Here is a 6603-nt window from a genome sequence, read left to right as displayed (position 1 = left end):
AAATGTTGTAACATTGCAGTTTCTGTAGCATGCGCTGAAGTTGTTTTGGAATTGCAAGCAAGGGCTTTTAAAAATGCTCTTTAGTGGTTTATGCTCACTTTCTAATCAAAGGGTTGTTCATCTTTGAACATACTGGTCAAACTTTTTACAGGCAAACACCAGTGCAAGACATTCTTTTTTCAATTTCAGCGTATCTCTTTTTCATTGATGATAGCTTTCACGTCACAGTCTCTATCAGCTGTCCCTTTTGTAGATATAGTGCCCCAATCCCTGTCTCACTGTGTGACCTACCTCTTCATTCTTATTGTAGTAATTCAGAAACGGATAGTTGATCACCTGCTTCTTGTTGCATGTGATGGCTTCATTGTGTTGAGGTAACCCTGTCCACACTGCATCTTTGTCCACTAGCAACTCAGGGATTCTTATGCAGCTGAGAGGCTTGGAAGAAATTTTGGCAGATCCCAATAGTCTTTGAACTGTTTTAATATCTTTTAGGTGTGGACATCTGCTGTATTGCTTTTACTTTTTCAGGTTCAGGGCATAGCCCAGAGATGTCAGCAACTGTTCCATATATGCAGTCAATCACAATTCATCTTGTTTTTGTTTAATTTTAGATTTTTCTTCACTGGCTCATTCTGGCAAACAGTTGAGGTTGCAGTTGTGATTCTGTCGCAGCTTTTTGCCATGCTGTCTCCATATCCGTATACCAGAATATTATCAGTTGTGCCATTACTCCTCAAGAATCCTATTAGTATGGCTTGCTGGCAGTGTTGACAGATTTGCTCCCAAATGGCATTTTCACCCATCTGTATCTACCTGCTGATGTCCAAAATGTAGTGAGGTGGCTGCTTTCCTTAGTTAGTAGCACTTGTCAATAACCATCTTTGTCATCAAGTAGTGACTCTAAGAATATTTTTGCTTTTGCCAAGCCAGGTAATTTTTCTTCAATTGTGGGCACTTGGTAGTGAGCTGTTATTAGTGCAGTGTTTAAATTGCTTGGCTCTATGCCAATGTGCAGCTTGCCTGTCTTCTCCATGGCTACCATGATACTTATCCAACTTGTGGGCTTCTGTGACTTTAGTAACGATGCCTTATTTTACCATATGCTTTATTGTTCCCATTATTTTTTAGTGCAATGGGTACTGTGCAAGGCAGCTGCTGTTTTGGCTGCATCACTTTATCTGTTTCAAGGTGAAACATGTCTGGGAGACATCCCAGCCTTTCAAAAACATCTTGGTAATCTTTTATCAGCTTTGCTGCAGGGATGCCATAATACATTATCTGCTCTTGATAGTTGTTTTTGTTTTGCTTGTGTGTCTGTTGCATGAATCTTTTTTCCCAGATTTAGTATCAGTAAGTTCTCATCCATTCACTTATTCAGCAGAAAGCAGTGGCTTCACTGTTGTTTTATCTGAAATTTCAGCATATATACTTTTCTGGGTGTATTTTGCTTACCATTTACAGCATCTTAGTAGTGGTATGATCATGCCATCATATAATTTTGATTTGGCTTTTGCTGGGTTGCAATTTCACTTTCTTCACCTGCATAATGTGGAGGGAATCATTGTAGCCCCACACGTTCACTGATATCTCTTCTTTATTAGGAATTTAATTTTTCCTTTTTGCTTGTGTGCTATGGCTTTCTCTTTGCATCTGGTGCTCACCCGAGCTTTACAAACCCTTTATTTTTGTTGTTTTGCCATGCATTGTCATAGCTGGGTATGTCTACACTGCGGACTGAACTTGATTTATTTTAAATCGACTTTCACCTGCCAAATTTTAGAAGTCGGAGGAGCATGATCACACCACGCTCATTGCATTGGGGGATTGTGTCCCCACTAGCCATGCTTGGGTCGACAATCAAAGCAGTACATCATGGCTAGCTATCCTACAGTGCAACTAGCTGCAGAGGTTTTTGGGAAGGCTGTTATCCTCCCATGCAATGTACTCCCCCCCCTCCCTTTTTGTCCCAGTCTAAACAAACAAATGATCTCCTTTTTGCGCCATTTTTTCAAACCCTTCACTCTCTTCCATACGCACACCATTGCCTGAGAGGAAAGGAGCCCGTTCAGCTCTGCACTATTATTGTAAGCATCACAAACATCTAATGACTTATTCTGCAGTATTTTCAGGGGTGAGACAGGAGCCACACTGTTTAAAATTGCAATATTACAGAGGCCGCCTTGCTACAAGCCATAGAACGAAACAATTCCCATTTGCTGCGGTGCCACTTCTGGTCCCGGGAAACAAGCAGTGACTGGTGGGTTTGCATCATTATGAAGGTGTGGGATGATGAATGTATGAATACTCACTTAAGTCCAGCTCTGACAGTGGAAAAGCAAGTGGCCATTGCTCTATGGAAGCTAGCAATGCCAGACTGCAACCGGTCAGTTGGGAATCAATTCAGAATTGGTAAATCCACTGTGGGAACAACTGTGATTCAAGTGTGCCGAGCCATTAATAGACTTCTGCTAAGAAGGGTAGTGACTTTGGGAAATGTGAAGGACATAGTGGAAAGCTGGACCACCTTGCCACAGAGTACGTAAATCGAAAGGGATACTTCTTAATGGTGTTGCAGGCCCTTGTGGATCACAGGGGACGCTTCAGAGACATCAATGTGGGGTGGTCTGAAAAGGTGCACTTTAAAAAACTTTCTTGGTCGGGTACTGTAAATGTGCGCCATCTTCCCTAAGTAACCATGAGTGATATCAGCCTGCTGAGGGTCACACAGGCGGAAAGGGAAGATTTGCTGCAAGCATCTGGCTACAGGCCTGGCCCTTATGCTGCTACGCTGTGTTCCGTGATGATGTATGCACAATTAATAACGGAGTGGTGGGGGAAAGTGTCCTATCGCAGTGGAAGAAATAAGGCTGCCCTCCCAAGAAACCTTCTGCAAAGGATTGTGGAGTACCTGCATGAAAGCTTCCTGGAGATATGCATGGAGGATTCTCAGAGGATCCCTGTGCATATAAATAATCTTTTCAGGGTGAACCCAATGCTTAAGCACACCAAGTATGGGAAAGCACAGCCCCTCCGCCACACACATCACTTTTTTCCACTGGTACAAGATTCTGGACAGGAGAGATATTCAAAGACATGCAATTTGCAGTACATACTCACCAGATGTGCCCTTCCCGGCATCCTGGTCAGTCATGGTTTCCTGTGTCTGGGTGGGTTGCTCCTGTGTTGCAAACAGCTCCTGGATTTCAAGGAGAAGGGATACCCCACTCACCTGGGGTGTGCAGTTGCCATGATCAGTTGTACAGGCAAGCTCTCTCCACGCTGATCAAACAGGAAATGGGAATTAAAAATTTCCCAGGGCTTGTGGGGAGGAGCTATGTTTATGTGGTCACAGTGCAGCAGACTGTGAATGTGTAGAGCAGTCACAACAGAGCATTATGGGATACCTCCTGGAGGCCAATAACGTCAGTTTACAGTGCGCTCTGCCTACACTGACGCTCATTTGACCCACAGAATTTGACTTCAGTGCTACGCCACTTGCGGAAGTGGTTTTATTAAGTCAAATTTTACTGAGATTTAGATCGGCGGGTCTGACATGCCAGTGGAGACACTTACTTTATGTGTTCGAAGTAAGCCACATTACATTGACCTACATTGTCAGTGTAGATCAGGCCTGAGTTATTGCTTGCTTTCCTCAATATGGTGCTATTTTTCCTTGCTTTTCTTGTCTAGAAACTTTGGCATGATAACTTTTCTGGCCATAATCACTGCACGTGACCCTATATGCAGAATATTTTCCACACCCATGTTTTTCTCCGCGGTCTTCCTTTTGCATTTTCCTCTGCTTTGTGTTTGTACCTTTGCTTTTGCACAGAAGTTGGTGTGTTTTTTTCCCTTGTATTTTCATGCTTTGCCTGTGCTACTTTGTGAATTATCTCTGTCTGCTCCACTTAGGCTCTGCATTTGGATGTGAGCTTCTTGGATGTGAGCCAGATTTGCACCCCTGTAGGTCTTGGCAAAGTTAGTGTGGGTTTTCTGAGCATTCTTATTTGAATTCCTGCACCTTTTGTTTCTATTACTACTCTATCACAAATTAGCTAATCTTTTAAGATTTGATAATCGCATGAGTCAGCCAGTTTGTACATGTTAGCAATATACTCATCTATTGTTTGTCCATTTTCTTCATTAAACTTGCTCAAAAGATGCCTTTTGTATAGGACATATTTTATGGGTTAAAAATGCTTTTGGAGTGCTTCTAGGATTTTACATGGCTCTTCCGAGTCTGCTGGTAACATAGCCAGATGCTATTGGAGCATGGATCAACGTTTGCCCATTACTGTTAATAATGAGGCTTCTCTTATTTTATTTTTCCTTTTTATCCTGTCCTGTTGCAATGTCATAGTTTTTTCATTGTGAACTAAAGAATGTCCAGTTGGTAAACACATTCCCTTTCATGTCTATCTGGTATGTTGCCATAATTATTTTGTTCTCTCTATGGGGATTATTTATTTATTTTTATTTAGCCACATTCTTCATTTTTGACTTTATGTCTCAGTTTCTGAGATTTCAGGGCCATTGAATCCAGACCTGAATCCTAGCAATGGTTCAGCCTGAAACCAGAATCCTGAGCCCTAGTCTTATTAGACCCAGATAAAAACATCTCTTGCTTAACCCATCTCTAATTCTTTAGAGACTAATTTAGAAACTGGAGCAAAGGCTTCAAGCTCAGTATATATCTACTGTTTCAAATGCCTTAATGGCCTGTAAAACTGCATTTAGACAGTCTTCTGGAAACAATTTAAAATCACAGTGATCTTTGCTAATTATATTTCCCTTCACATTGGTGTGTGCAAAGCTGCCAAAGGAAAATATCCTACTGGTAGCTCCCTTTCCTAAAGCACTTTTGTTCTAGGCCACAAATAAGTTTCCAGCAATTTGTGGTGGTGTTTTTAATTTCTCAGTAGTGTTTGTCTGTTTAGGAAATATCTTAATTTAACTTTATAGCTATTTAATTAAGATAAATCAAGGAGTACGAAGGAAGATCAAAGATAGATCAATAAACCAGAACGATCAGCCATGGAACATAGAATAATATTTCATCTACTTCTAGTAGTACAGCATCAGCACGAAATCTGAACCCTGGTCCATGACGTTTGCAGATACTGTTATTTTACACTATCCCAGCAGGTCCCCCTGCAGGAGATCATAGAATCATAGAATCATAGAATATTAGAGTTGGAAGGGACCTCAGGAGGTCATCTAGTCCAACCCCCTGCTCAAAGCAGGACTAACCTCTGCTATATCATCCCAACCAGGGCTTTGTCAAGCCGCAGCTTAAAAACCTCTAAGGATGGAGATTCCACCACCTCCCTAGGTAACCCATTCCAGTGCTTCACCACCCTCCTAGTAAAAAACTTTTTCCTAATGTCCAACCTAGACCTCCCTCCCTGCAACTTGAGACCGTTGCTCCTTGTTCTGTCATCTGCCACCACCGAGAACAGCCTAGCCCCATCCTCCCTAGAACCCCCTTTCAGGTAGTTAAAGGCCGCTATCAAATCCCCCCTCACTCTTCTCTTTTGCAGACTAAACAAACCCAGTTCCCTCAGCCTCTCCTCATAAGTCCTGTGCTCCAGCCCCCTAATCATTTTTGTTGCCCTCCGCTGGACTCTCTCCAACTTGTCCACATCCTTTTTGTATTGGGGGGCCCAAAACTGGACACAATATTCTAAATGCGGCCTCACCAATGCCGAATAGAGGGGAATAATCACTTCCCGTGACCTGCTAGCAATGCCCCTCCTAAAGCAGCCCAATATGCCATTGGCCTTCTTGCCAACCAGGGCACACTGCTGACTCATATCCAGCTTTTTATCCACCGTTACCCCCAGGTCCTTTTCTGCAGAGCTGCTACCCAGCTCGTCGGTCCCCAGTCTATAGCTGTGCATGGGATTCTTCCTTCCTAAGTGGAGGACTCTGCACTTATCTTTGTTGAACCTCATTAGATTTCTTTTGGCCCAATCCTCCAGTTTGTTTAGGTCACTCTGTATCCTATCCCTACCCTCTAGGGTATCTACCACTCCCCCCAGCTTAGTGTCGTCCGCAAACTTGCTGAGGGTGCAATCTACCCCATCCTCCAGATCATTAATAAAGATGTTGAACAAAACCGGCCCCAGGACCGACCCCTGGGGAACTCCGCTTGTGACCGGTTGCCAGCTAGACATGGAGCCATTGATCACTACTCGTTGAGCCCTATGCTCTAGCCAGTTCACTATCCATTTTATAGTCCATTCATCCAACCCATACTTCTTTAACTTGCTGATAAGAATACTGTGAGAAACCGTATCAAAAGCTTTGCTAAAGTCAAGGTATATCACATCCACCGCCTTCCCCACATCCACAGAACCAGTCACCTCATCATAGAAAGCAATCAGGTTGGTCAGGCATGACTTTCCCTTGGTGAATCCGTGTTGACTGTTCCTGATCACCTTCCTCTCTTCCAAGTGCCTTAAAATGGATTCCTTAAGGACCTGCTCCATGATCTTTCCAGGGATTGAGGTGAGGCTGACCGGTCTGTAGTTCCCCGGATCCTCTTTCCTCCCTTTTTTGAAGATGGGCACTATATTTGCTTTTTTCCAGTCGTCAGGG

Source organism: Emydura macquarii, unplaced genomic scaffold (genome assembly GCF_026122565.2).
Source record: "Emydura macquarii macquarii isolate MOO-44397 ecotype Brisbane River unplaced genomic scaffold, CSIRO-AGI_Emac_v2 contig_3295, whole genome shotgun sequence".
NCBI lineage: Eukaryota > Metazoa > Chordata > Testudines > Chelidae > Emydura > Emydura macquarii.
This window is presented reverse-complemented; position numbering follows the sequence as displayed.